Source organism: Nycticebus coucang, chromosome 24, assembly GCF_027406575.1.
Source record: "Nycticebus coucang isolate mNycCou1 chromosome 24, mNycCou1.pri, whole genome shotgun sequence".
Classification (NCBI taxonomy): domain Eukaryota; kingdom Metazoa; phylum Chordata; class Mammalia; order Primates; family Lorisidae; genus Nycticebus; species Nycticebus coucang.
The window spans coordinates 182,734-197,272 of NC_069803.1; the positions used below are offsets into that span (position 1 = coordinate 182,734).

Sequence of the window (14,539 nt, forward strand, 5' to 3'; positions counted from 1 at the left end):
AGGGGGCTGCTCTTTATCACACCTTCTCCCATGTTTCCCCAGGCTTCCACTATCACAGGATCCGTCCACTGGTGATGGGGTCAGGGGAGTTCTGGAACTTTCAGGTTCTGCAAAGTTATCCCTACTCTACCTCCACTGTGCCCCAAGCATCCAGGAATCTGCTCAGCAGGTCCCCTTCCTTTAGGGATTCTCCATCCCAAGTCCCTGCTTTAGGCCCCTAGAATCAAACCTCTTGTCACATCCCTGGATGGCCTCATCCAAGGGAAAACCCAGATCTCAGAGGACACCAGGAAAGACCTCAAGGTGAAATCATCCATTGTTGCCCATGCTCAAAATGAGGCATCCTAGAAGACAGGGGCTTCCTCAACTTCATTTTCCTTCCTTGCTATCGTTATTATTTTCTTTGTTTAGGAGACTGGTTGTGCTTAGAGTGAAAATATTTTGCCAGGGACAAAGTTAACACAAAGAAACAAACAATAAGAAATACCAAGAAAGAGAACAGTTAAGTGCAGCTGGACGAGCCCCGACAGCTCTTTTGTACAACAGGCTCATCCCTCGACCCTCACATGTGCCTGCACCTGTGGCTGCAGCGCCGCTTGTCTGTCCCACCCACCGAGACCAAGGTGCTGAAATCCTTCAGGCAACTGCTCCACCAGGGGACATTTGCAGCTGTCACAGAGTAGCTCCCTCTGAACTTTAACAAGACAGACAAAAGTAAATCATTCCATGGGCTGGGCTAGGCCAGAGGATGCGCTCTGAGCATAGGTGAGAGGCAATGTCTCCTTTTGGCACCACAAAGTTGGTATCTTTGAAGTCAGAAAACTCTCCCAGACGCTAGTTTTGGATGCCCTTCTCCCTCGCAGCTGCCGGTGGCGTGTCCATGCTCCGGGCCATGACGATACTCTCGCTGTCCTCCGTTTTCAGCCGCTGCTGCTCTGGCTGCTCTGGCTGGTGGCCATTCTGGCGCTTTGTGGACGGGGCTGGGAGGCTGATGCTGACGCGTGGGCTGCCAGCAAGCGCAGAGGGCTCACTGCCCCACGTCCACCTGGCCGTGGACTGCGCTGGGGATTGGTACCACGTGAGTACCATTTTGTGTTACAGATTTTATTGGTTGCTGGTGTTGACCTAGAGGCGCCTGTTGTACTATGTTGACCGTCTGGACAGGGGTGGTCTGTGAGGGCTGAATGATCCAGCTGGCAGTGCCTAATGTGGCATGGCTAGTTGCGGGAATAGATTCTACTTTTACTTCCCTGTGACGGCCATTCTCCCCCGGCTCGGACTTCGTGGGGGACAGCACAGCCACCTGAGTGACCACAGCTTGTCCCGCAACAGTGTAAGTGTTTGCTAAGGCCAGTCCAGCCACACTGGTGACCAACACTGCTGGTAACTGGTGGACGACGTGAACCTGGGAGGTCGGAGTGGTCACTGGGGCTGCAACCGTGTAAGGGGCGGGCTTAAATGGTCTGTGGCAGCTGTCGCTGAACACCAACGAGGACTGGCTGGCTGGGCAGAGGTGACCCTGGTGGCTCTGGGCACACGGAGCTTCCTGGATAACAGCGAGTTTGGGCTGTGAGGCGCCAGGCTCAGGCTCCAGGGTGTGGGCGAACCTTCCCTGGACAGGCTCCAGGGGTCTGGGTGCCACTGGAGTGAGCAGACAGCGCCCAGTGTAACTGGGAGAGGCCGGGCGCTGCTAGAAGAGAGCGGTGTCAGGGGGGGTTCTAAAGCAAGGCACGCACCTAGGCCATCTTTTCCTAAAAGCCTACTCTATTAATTTGCTTTCAGAGGCAGGATCTATCCTCCACTGGTTCTTCCTGGGAAGGTGGTACTTTGATGAAGTAATGATTCAGAAAGAGATTGTGGCGAATTGAATTCTGGCAGCCCTTGTCTGCAGTCCTGTACTGGGGGTAACTTTTTGTGATATGTGTGTAAATTCCCTTTAGGGTAAGTTGTTTATCAGGAACATCGTAATTGCTTGTACTACTAACTGTGCACAGGAATAAGGTGGCTTTGAGCCATCCTTTGGGCTGTCTCCTCCAGAAGCTTCCTTCTCATGTTCTGGCTGCGAGTTTTCTGCCATTAAATTGAGGTCAGGTGGCATCACTCGGCCCACTTTGTACCCTGAAGACCCTGCTCCCGGGGGGCTGGATGGGCAGGAGTTGGCAGCACTGATGGTCCCCGTGGGGGAGGGGAGGGGCCACGGTGTCTGGAATGTTGATGGTCAGAAGCGAGATGGGCGGCTGAACGGCCTTCACCGGGGACTCATGGTTTCCTGCTTCTCCCTCTTGTCCCTGCACAGGGCAGTGAATGTGATCTTGATGTTTGTGCTCTGAAACCTGAACCTGTACACGCGAGGCAGCTGCCGCCAGCGCCCTGTGCCTCTGGAACAGCAGTCCACGCACACGCAGTTCTTGCAGAGGCAGCGCAGGTAGAAGTAGCTGCCAGTCTGCCAGTGTCCAGCCTGGGCTGCCCGGCCAGCAACTCGGGGTGTGAAGATCTCTAGGAGGCACCGGGAGATGAAGCTCCAGCGCCCCGTACTCACGTCCACCAAGCCCTACCCTGAGTTGCACCAGAGGGTCACGGAGCTCTCCTTCATCAGATACTCGAACTCGCGGCCCTCAAGTCGTGCCACGGCCCAGCCGCCGGTGGAGACCTGCCACCCCAGCTGCGCAGCCCCAGAGTGCTACCGCGGCTGCAGCCATGGGCCTTCGTGAGGGCCCCTCCGCTTGGCACGGGTGCGGGTGGCGGCGGAGGCCCAGGCCAGAGGTCGGGCGCTGAGTTCCACAGCGAGGCCTCTGGTCAGCGAGGCAGAGCCAGGCCTTCCTTCCTCTAGGTCCTCAGAGCTTTGGTGTATCATCCCACTGTCCCAATTTTCTCTGTGAAACCAAGGCAGTTGCCTAAAAACTCTTGTGCACAGATCTGAGATGCTGCTTCAGAATCTAGTTTGGCTCTCTCAGACAACATGGAAGATGTTTGGAGGGAATTGTCAGGAGAAGGGTTTTCCTTAAGACTCCAATGTGTCATCTCTTCCCACCCCACAAGCAGTGAACTAAATGAGTTGGGGAAAAGGCTCCCATCATAATTATATTCTGGGGTAGAAATAAATTCTGATTAACCTCCACATAACTTCTCTCCCCTGCTCAGACTCAGGGGCACCCTGCTTCTGGCTTCCCAGCAATTTCCCCGCATTCCCTCTGACATGGGGTTGGGGGGCGCCTGGCAAAGAATTCTGTGTTATGCTCTGGGGAGAAACCCTTAGGCAACATTATCTGGAGTTTCAGGAGCAGGAGAAATCTGTGTTCTGAAGTAAGGGCCAAAATTGTTCTCACATTACATTTTTACAATACAAAAATAAATCAATATAATAAATAAAACACTTCCTACAGTAACAAATACATGTAAAGTCACCCTCAGGCACATCATCGCCAACGTTTCTTAGACATTTGACAAAACTACTAACTTGAATTTTTTTTTTTTTTACCGTTTTTTGTTATAAGTTAATAATTAAAGCTACCAATCCAGAAATAGTTTTTTAGATACTAAATCACCAGTAGGGAGTTTATTTGTTGCAAAAATATGTGATTCTTGATGAGATAATGTTGGTAGAAATTTGTTTCCGGAGCTATCCAAGGTGATAAATCAGTCTTTCCTTTTGTCTCCGGGAAACCTAATCGCCCATACTAACACCCACCCATCTGATGAGTAGTAATCACTTTGATAATCACTTTGACATTATGGGTGTGGTCCTCAGAGGTCCTATAAATTAGAGACTGTCAAGGAGTCAAGCTCATTCTTCTCCATAACAGAGTTGAGTTGGGAGCTCACTTGGCCTCGCACAATTCTGAAAGCTACTACCCCTACCCTGTGAGGTCCTGATCCTAACCTGACTTCATACTGCTCCAGCAAGCACTGGTGAGGTCACAGATATAGCCATTAGGTGAGTACCCGATCTGCACGAGTCCCTACTACTTTCTATCACTGAAATAAATAGTGTCATTTTAATTTGCAGATCAGTCAATTGAAATTGTTTTTATGGAGTGATTTTGCTCAGTTAGTAAAAAAGACTCCTATACTCTAGTTGAAAGATAAGCTATTTTATAAAGTCATCTTACTAATTTTTAATTCATATGATTTTTCTGTATTATTTTATGTATGTCTTCATTGTTTACCTGGTAATATTCAAAGATAGGTTGCCAGATGACTTATAATTTTGTACTTTTTGTAGATTCTACAAATTGGCTAGGAATATTTTTTCCTTTTTTCTTTTTCTTTCTTTCTTTCTTTTTTTTTTGAGATAGACTCTCACTATGTCACCCTTGGTAGAGTCCTGTGGTGTTGCAGCTCACAGCAACGTCAAACTCTTGGGCTTAAGCGATTCTCTTGCTTCAGCCTCCCAAGTAGCTGGGACTACAGGCACCTGCCTTTCTTTTTTTTTTTTTTCCTGCTGTTGTCATTTTTGTTTTAGTAGGCTCGGGCCATGTTTAAACCCACTTGCCCAGGTGCATGTGGCCAGTACCCTAAACTCTGAGCTATGTTTGTGGAGACTGGCCAGGAACATTTTATTCTATAAATATGTTACACATGCATACATACATTACATACTACTTTATAAGTGGTGCTTCATGTAGACACAGAAGAGATATGCAAATACCTGATTATTAGGAAAACATTGCTCTTAACAGTTTCAATATTTTCACTTTAGAAGCTTCCATTTATAAACTTAAATACTAAACAATGAGTAAATGTTTCGGCATTGAAAAATATGATATTAGTGATCATGAAGGAAACTCAGTAATGAGAATGCTATCTGTATTTATCTACTATAGAAACGAGAACCCCAGTTTTATTGTGCTTTGACATATAAAGCACATGTTCAGACATTCTGGGGCTTAGATTATGAACATTTTTGAGGGCTCTTATTTTGTCTACAGAAGATGCTGATCCATTTCAAGATAATGACACCTGAATCACATGCTCTCATTCATTCGTTTGTATCTGCAGTATGCTGGGGCCTAAATGCTGTCCAACAATTAATCTACATTCTATTCATCATCTCTCTCTTCCATTCCCACTCCCTGTGAAACTCCACTCTGTACAACTTGCCCACCTCACAGTTTCTACCTTTAATCTCAATAGATAACTTAGCCCCCTACTTCACAGAGAAATTCACAAGCCACCAGGTAAGACATGCTGAGAGTATGGACTAGGACTAGGTAGCTACTAAAGAGAGGGCGGGTAAAGAATTCTCTGAAAGGATGACATCCAAACTGAGACATGAACACAAGTAGGACCTGTCAGGAGAAGGTGGATGGTGGACACAGTGGACCATTGCTCAACAGAGGGGATTTTTTCAAACCTATGTGTTTTCATGCAGGAACACCCATCCTTTTATTTCCTCTCTTCGGCTTCTAGATTAGTACTCTTCAAACATGGTAGGCCCCCAGAAATACATGAAGACTTTCCAATGGGATCTTGAGCAAGTTTGTTTCCAGCAATCCTGTTGCTGACCTTCAACTTCCACAGGTACTCTTCTCTAAAATTGCTCTCAGAATAAACTTCAAGTTCAAGGTATTCTTTTCTTTCCTATCCCTCCTTTCATAATTTCCCCTTTCTTTCTTTTTTGGGAAAGACAGCATGGTTCTCACTCAACCTAAATCTTAATATGTTGCTTTGTCCTCAGGGTATAAAAACGTCTGGCATGCCCAAATAAGAGACAAGTCTACATATTTGTGGCGGTGTTGAGAAAGCCAATGTGAAAATTAACAAAGAACACAGAAATGAGAACAGAGAAACAGAGGCCGCTTATTCAGAATTTGCCATAATAAGGGAGTCAGCTACCATCACTTCCCTTTGGCGGAAACTTAAAGGTAAGTTGGGAGATGGGGGAAGTTTTATAGTGGAAAGAAGAAAGGGCTCCAGCAGTACTCTGCTTGGAGTCTATTGACATAGGGTCTCGTATGGGACTGGTTTCAGGAGTCTATTTGGCTCTCTCTGGTTGATCCTGAGTTGGAAGGGAGCAGGAGAGGAGAGAGTATAGGAAACTGGTAGTCATTGACCACTGACTATAGTCCTGACTATTCTGAGCCCTCTGTGGCAGAGGTGGTGATGTGGTTGGCATCCTTGGACTGGTTACTGCAGAGGCAAAGTTCCGTTGTCTGGACATTGCCAGAAAAATTCTGATAGCTACAAAGACTGAGTAGCAAATCCTGTTGCAAGTCAGGTTATTTTTACTTCTTTGCTTTTGATAGGATTGCAAGAAGGAATCTAGATCACTAACCATTTTTGATGATAGATCATTGTATGCTATTTTGGAATATAACCTGGAAGGAGTTAAGAGAATTTTTAAAAATTTTGAAAAATTGCTTCAGTAAAACTCCTTTCATTCCTTCGTCTTATCATAGCAACAATTATGTTTTCCTTTAAAAAAATTTTAATAAAATGAAAAATATGAATAGAATTTAGGCTTAAACTTCTCTAATTTTATTAAGATACAATATTCATTCACAGATACCTGAACTACATTTTAAAAACCCTGATTATCTTCTTAGGAAATATTTAATATAGTTCAAGAATATTTTATATTTATTAGTTATAAAAATTATAAAGATTGTTATATTGTCTTTATCAATTATGTACTAAAATAGTTATGATTAAATCTATTATATTTGTATCTTTGTTTCAGATAAGCATGATTGATTAATATATTATAGGGTAAAATTATCTTAGAAAAAAGGTAAGTGTTCAAGGAATGAAGGTATTTTATTAAAGTTCTGTTTAAAAACGAGTCTGTTTATCTTTTTCAATGTGTGGTAGTGGGTACAAATTGCCAGTGTATTTTGATTTTGCTAAATGTACTTAAAAGACTCAATATCTTTTATTATGCTGGAAATTACATCTTTTGCACCTATTTATACTTCAAGAGAAAACCTTTAGATGTCAAATTTAAGATGTGTGGATGATACGTGTTTTTTCAAACATTTTTTAGGGTACTATGGAAAAGAGTTTGAAGACCCGGATGCTAGAACATTGGTTTTCAATGTTTGGTGTTCTACCTAAGTGTGCATAGAATCACTGGGAGAAGTTGCTAAAACCCAGCTTGCTGATGTCTGCCTGCAAAGTTTCTCATTCTCTAGAACTGGGAGGAGGTTAGGGCTGAGAATTTGCATTTCTCACCAGCTCCCAAGTGCCACTGCTGCTCTATCTTCTTTTGAAAACCTTCTTTTCACGTCTTTTGCCTGCTTTTTAATGGGGTTATTTGTTTCTTGCTGTTTGTGTTCCTCGTAGATTCTTGATGTTAGTCCTTTGTGGGATGCATAGTTTGTGAATATTTTCTCCCTGTCTGGTGGTTGTCTGTTTACTCTGTTGATTATTTCCTTTGCTGTGCAGGAGATCTTCAATTTAATCAAGTCCTGTTTATTTATTTCTGTGGTTGCTATACTATGTGTTTGCCTTTGGGATCTTAGTCATAAATTCTTTGCTTAGGTTGATGTCTCTAAGAGTTTTTCTTCTACCTTTTGCTCTAGAAGTTTTATGTCTTCATGGCTTATGCTCTACAATTATTAGCTTCCATTCAGTTGACTAAAGTAAAAATAGGAATGTCATTTTTTTTTTTTTTGAGACATAGTCTCACTGTGTCACCCTGGGTAGAGTGCTGTGGCATCATCATAGCTTACAGCAACCTCAAACTTTTGACCTCAAGCGATCCTTTTGTCCCAGACTCCTGAGGAGCTGGGACTATAGGAAGGCGTATTCTTGACCCTCCTCCTTTTCCCACACCTGTCACACTTGTCACACTTGCCAAACATCAAGCCAGTGCAGCCACTTCAGTTCATCCCCTCACTGTTACCCTAGGATGAATTCTCTTGCTCTTTCCTGGGTGACTCCACTTTCTTCCATGGTGCAGTCAAAAGCCCCTTCCAAAGCGCAGCCACAAAAATGTCACATACCTTCTCAGAAACTCCAGTTATCCTCAGTCATACTCTTGATGCAAACTTCTTCTTGTGTCTCTCGGGCACTGCTCATCTTCATATTTGGATAACACAGTCCCTCATTTTCCAAGCTCCAACTTCTGGCACCCCACTTCTGTTAGACCCGCCCAAGGTAAAGAGGGACTTATGTATTGTCCTTTCAGGGTGCTATTTCTCACCTCTGGGATTACATAAAAGTGGTCTGGAAAACTTCTCTGCTTCCCTTCCGCTGTTGTATACTGTGATGAGCCCCACCCCTTTTCAGATTACAGAAGTCACCTCATGTAAGAGCTCATCTGGACTTGTGTGTGAGTGTGTATGCATACATGCGTGTGTGTGTGTGTGTCTGTGCACGTCCACGCATGTGTGTATGGGCAGGGTCTTACTCTTTTACCTGGTCTGGAGTGCCATGCCCTCAACCCAGTTTGCAGGAATCTCAAATTCTTGGGGTCAAGTGATCCTTTTGTGTCAGCCTCCGAATTAGCTGGAACTAGAGGGATCCAACACTTTTATTTTGTGTAGAGACGGGTGTCTCATTCTTGCTCAGGCTGGTCTTGAATTCCTGAACTCAAGGAAGATCCTCCTACCTTGGCTTCCCAGAGTGTTAGGATTACTGGCCTGAGCGACCTCGCTCAGCCTTTACCTTGAACTTTAAAACATCAGATCAAGTTCCTCCCAGTGTGTTCTTAGGACCTCTAATTTTGGCTTCGGTGATTACACTTATGTGTTAGGGGTCAGAAACCAATACTTCAAAACATGGCACTTTGACATGCTGAACTGAAGAATAAGCCTTAAGATCTTTCTGACTCCTGCCCCCCCCATCTACCCACATCTACTGTCTCCCAGTCTCTCAGTCCTCCTTCTCTCCCAAAGCACAGCATGGAGTTGTTCTCTGAGTTTCCCTATCTTTCCAAAGTCCAGACCTACCAAACAAGAAGACAATCACCTCTGGTCCCTTCCCTGAGTTTTCAGAAACTGAAGTCATATCACAGGAAGAAAGGTTGAAGTCTGTCAACACACTAGGACAAAGTTTTGTTTGTCCTGGGGGTCCCAAGCCATTGTATTTTCTTCGAGTCAATTGAATTCTCTTAAAATCATTTATTCACCCCCTATAATCGTCCACATTCCCCATCTTCCTTTTTCCCTAAGATGTAACCATCTGTACCATTCATGGTGGAGTGGTCACTCATTTGCCCACCATTTCTCCTATTAATCTGTCTGTGGTCAGTTGATTTTCAGCAAACCTTCAGAGGATGAAGGGGAAATTTTCTGCTAGCTCCCACACACATTTTATGGTACTTGCCTATTTGCTTGCATTGCTCTCTCCCAGTAGATTTCTGTTCTCTGAGCGCAAGACAGGACCTTTCTTATTTACCATGCCTGCAATGAATTTTCATTCTATTAATGCTGAAGAGACAAGAAAGGTTTTATTTTTATTTTATTATTTTTTTTTTTTTTTGAGGGAGAGAAAGTCTCACTATGTAGCCCTCGGTAGAGTACCCTGGCGTCACAGCTCATAGCAACCTCAAACACTTGGGTTTAAGTGATTCTCTTGCTTCAGCCTCCCAGTAGCTGAGACTACAGGCACCTGCCACACTGCCTGGCTATTTTTTGTTGCAGTTGTCATTGTCGTTTTAGTAGGCCCACGCTGGATTTGAACACACCAGCCTCAGTGTATGTGGCTGGTGCCATAACCACTGTGCTACAGGTACCAAACCAACAAGACTCTGTGATTCCTGACACTAGCAATTCTACATAATAATGTGTCAGGAAGACAAACACACAAAGAAAGAAAAGATGGTATGATCGACTGTGACGATAAGTGACACGTGATCTAAGCTCAATAGAAGTTTAGCCTGTGCACAGTGGCTCCTGCCTATCATCCCAGCACTTGGTAGGCTGAGACGAGAGGACTTGAACTCAAAAGTTCTAGACCAGCCTGGACAACAGAGTGAGACCCCATTTATATAGAATTGTGTAAAAAATTTAGCTGGGCATCATAGCATAATCCAGTAGGCCTACATATTCTTTAGGCTAAGGTGGGAAGATCACTTAAACTTGTTACTTTAAGGCTGCAGTGAGCTATGACAGCACCACTACACTCCAGCCTGTGTAACAGGGCCAGGTTATGTCCCTGAACAAAACAAAAAGGCAAAAAAAAAAAAAAAAAGCAATGGAAGTTTGTGGGGGGGGGGGTGTCATAGTGCTTAACGGAATGATTGGAGAAGACCAAATTATGAGGACATTGAACCTCCACATTTTCTCTTCACTATTTTTACAGTTCTGGACAAGGGCTTTTTTTTTTTGATCCCTTAGGCAAGACAGTCAATGATTTGTGTCAATCTTTTCTCATGCTGGAAGCCATCACAGAAAGAAGAGGTTGGCAGTCTGCCATATAACCTTCATTTGCAATGAGTCTACTGTTTGCTATTGATTATTATTATTTTTGCATTTCATTTATATCTGATCACAATGGATGTAAGATTCTCTGATCACAGAGAATTTAAGATTTTCAAAACTGCATAGAAGCCTTATTGCAACAAGTAAATGACATAGAATGCCCCCACAAGCTAGCTTGGTAATTTCTCTAGTGGAAAAATATATAAAAGTGTCTGCTTTCAAAGTGATTTAAAGGCATCCAGTTTCATTCAAGTTATATACTATGCAGATTGAAAACTACTCAAAGATTCTAAGAATCGGATATTCTTAATGTCTAGAATAAAGACAGTTTTAAAAAACATGTTAGTCACCCTGGCACTTTTATTAAAAATTTCAAAATTCCTGATATCAGTAGTTATTAAAATACTATAGCAAAGATGTAAGTTTCCAAGTGTGAAGAACAATTTTCATTCTATCATCACTATTGCATACGGATATCAGGCAATAGTACTATTTCTGCTCAGATCTTTGCTTTATTTACTTAAAAATTATATGTGCTTATTTAACAGATATCAATGCAGATTTCCTCATTACGCCTATGTTTTTGAAAAGTACCCAGAAAAAAATTAAAGCACCAACTAAAAATTTTTCAGGGAAGAAAGAAAAGTGAATTACTATACCCAGGCTGGAACAACTCAGAGTGTAACATGCAGACAGAACGCAGAAACCCAGAGTAGAAAGCTCTTCTGGGAAAGTGCATTGAGGGAGAGTGGTAAGGAGATTTATGAATGTTCATGGGAGGCAGTTCCGAGCATAAAGGTCAATAAAAAACAAGGGATGGAGTTTAGGTGTAGGCGAGGGAGACAAAGGGTGCAGTTAGAAGATGGGCTTGGGCAGAGTAGCCAGGGAGCTGGGTATAGGTGGGTGGAGGGTCAGAAATGTACCCAGATACCAACTGAATCAGATCTGTATAAAGCAGAGGGATGCCAAGAAAAGGATGCAAATAAGAATGTAGCCCCAGCGGAGCCCATAGCTCAGTGGCTAGGGCACCAGCCACAAACACTGAGGCTGGTGAGTACGAACCTGGCCCAGGCCAGATAAAACAACAATGAGAACTGCAACAAAAAATAGCTGGGTGTTGTGGCAGGTACCTGTAGTCCCAGCTACTTGGGAGGCTGAGGCAAGAGAATTGCTTAAGCCCAAGAATTTGAAGTTGCTGTGAGCTGTGACGCCACAACACTCTACCCAGGGCAAAATAGTAAGACTTTGTTTAAAAAAAAAAAAAAGGTAGCCCCAGAAGGGTGAGATGCTTGGAGCAGTTGGTCTCTGGCTAAAAAGAAAGAAGCATGAGCGGCGCCTGTGGCTCAGTGAGTAGGGCGCCGGCCCCATATGCACAGTGTGGTGGGTTCAAACCCAGCCCCGGCCAAACTGCAACAAAAACATAGCTGGGCGTTGTGGCGGGCGCCTGTAGTCCCAGCTGCTCGGGAGGCTGAGGCAAGAGAATCGTGTAAGTCCAAGTGTAAAGAGCTTGCTGTGAGCTGTGTGACATCATGGCACACTACCTGAGGGCAGTACTGTGAGACTCTGTCTCTATAAAAAAAAAAAAAAGAAAAAGAAAGAAGCAGAGGTGAAGAGGATACAGTGGGGACCATGTCATAATACTTACTTTTACTTTTTTTACTCCTGAAAAAATGAACTGTGTACACTTCTTGTGTGAAAGCTGTATGTGTTTTAGAGAAATTACTTATAGGGTTCGAGAGGAGCCGTCAGCCAACTTGTAATGCTACAGAAAAAATTACGAAGTTTGCAAACAATAAACACAAATGCTATGTTTTTTATTTTTTTTTTTGGGCCGGGGCTGGGTTTGAACTCACCACCTCCGGTATATGTGGCCAGCACCCTACTCCTTGAGCCACAGGTGCTGCCCCACAAAGATTATCTTTTAATGTCATTGATAGCTTGGATAGCTTGAAGGAGTTACTCATAATGGAAAATAACCCATACGAAGAGAGAAAAAGGCTTTCCTATCAATGAATCAGAGAAACAAGGTAACACATGCTATGTAGAAATTTGGAGTACATAAAATGTATTAATTTAACAGAAACTGCTAAAATTACAGTTATTTTGCATACAGGTGCAGCGCACATTTAGATTTAACCAATATAGTATAGGAATATTAAATATATTTTGGAATCAAAAAAGTGCCCATTACAGTTAATTGAATGCGTCCTCCTACAAATTATAGCAGCCCATCTGCTATACTTCTTCAAAGCCTTGACTGAAAGATCATATGCAGATAACTCCTGTTTAAAATCTCAAATGAAGCCTCCTAAGTAGATAAACAGAGAAGTAAATATAACCTTTCCCCCTCAATTTATTCACTGAGAAGGAATGAGCCTGAAAATGTTGAATGTGCATTCAAAGGAAATTAGTTGAAGAGCCTAGTGATTGAAAAAAATATATTTACTGGTAACAGAAGTGTTCTTTGGTTGGAAAATGTACGTCATGATTTATAAAAAAAAAATCTTAGGTTGTTTGTTTTACAATGCTGTGAACGCTTCCACTCAGTTGATAAAGTTCAAATGTCATTTTCTTGCATCCTGGTGTGCTGGTAATGTTGGCAAATTTCATGAGAATCGTTCAAATGAAGCCAATTTTAAAATGACAGATAAATTATTGTGAATTCTTGGACACTCTGTTTTGAGAGGAAGCTACGTGTTTTAAGTCCCTTCAGTTAGCTGTCCGTGCAGCAGCTCTGTTTCTATCTTTGTGTTACGGACACAGAAGCTGAAGCAAAACTATGGTTAATGACCTTATTCAAGATCACTGAATAAATCAGCTGCAGTCCTGGGGTAGACCTCTAACCACAGTCATTATATGCAGCCTGTCACCTGAGCCATGTTGCCATTAAGTGACCCTGTAAATACTCTGGGTTTTCAAATCTGGCTTAAAAATCTAATGTGATGAAACCATAAAAATGGCATCTTAAGTGCACGTGCACGCAGTTTATTTTGCAGCATTGTTCCGTGCTGGTTAAAAACCTAGACGCCTTCACATATCAGACGAACCCAGCTCGTGGAAATGTGTTACTTGTCCAACAGAGTCTTGCAGTTTTGAAAACTTTGGTTTTATTTTAGTTGACAGTTTTCAGAAATTAGTTATTTTGTGTAGCTGTCGTCCTGGCTTCTTTTTTTTTTTTTAAAGGATTCAAAAACATAGATGTTTATTATACATGAAAATATAATTGTTACAGCTAATAAACACGTCCTGGCTTCTTTTAAAAAATTTACAGATCTAGGTATATTGGCCTGTATCCCCCATGGTAAAATCATCCTGGAGCTGGGTGGCGCAACCTGTTTTAATGGACATAGTTCATCACCGCCTCCACGTGGCTTCCTTATGATTTACATGAAGAAACTGGCCTCTGCAGGCACGTGAGACAGAGAACCTTGCTGTAATTACGCGACCAGATTAGAAATGTTCAGTAGTTTCCAGGCTGTTGTCTGCTCATGCTGTTGAAAGCCTTTATGAGTCACCGTCAGCTCAGCTTTCTGTCTTTCTCTACTCCTTGCTTCAGTCTGCCTCTTTCCATTCCAAACATGAAACTCTCTCAGAATGTAAAGTACATTATTCTCTATCTCAAGTACTCATTGTGCCCTACCCACAATGTGTCCATGCTGGTCTTCATGGTCTCGTGGGTATGCCTGGTTTCTCTTGCTTAAAAGGCTTTCCCTACCCCTACATGCCAGGGCAACATCCTACTGAATTTCCTATCAGCTCCGATATCACTTCCTAAGTGCAGACTTGCTATCTCCATCCCCTCTTAGTTGTCTGTGGGAGCAAAGTTGGGGTCAAGACCACTGTCAGTGCCGCCCTGCATTTAGCTGGATTAGTGCAAAGAATTTTTTGCAGAATGGACTCTTGCTTAAAAGGAATGTATGTATCTTTTTTGATTCTTGACTTTCCCTAATGTGGAAAAAGTGGGTTAAGACATGGGTATAGTAGAGTTGCTAGGTACCAGACCTCATATGACATTCTAGAAGGCACAGGACAGCCAGGTAGCACAACTGTATCATTTTAATTTGATTAAAATTTTTTTTTATCATTTTAATGTTAAAAGGGATATAGATTTCTGGTTCAAGAGACATCAATATTGCTTCTGGGAGATGCCATAATGTGTTGATCATGAGGAATTA

At 43.0% G+C, this 14,539-nt stretch overlaps 1 pseudogene; it reads right to left on the minus strand.

The window, feature by feature from the left end:
• Positions 1-834: 834 nt before the first annotated feature.
• Positions 835-14,539, minus strand: part of LOC128576580 (forkhead box protein K2-like) — a 41,701-nt pseudogene continuing 27,996 nt past the window's right edge.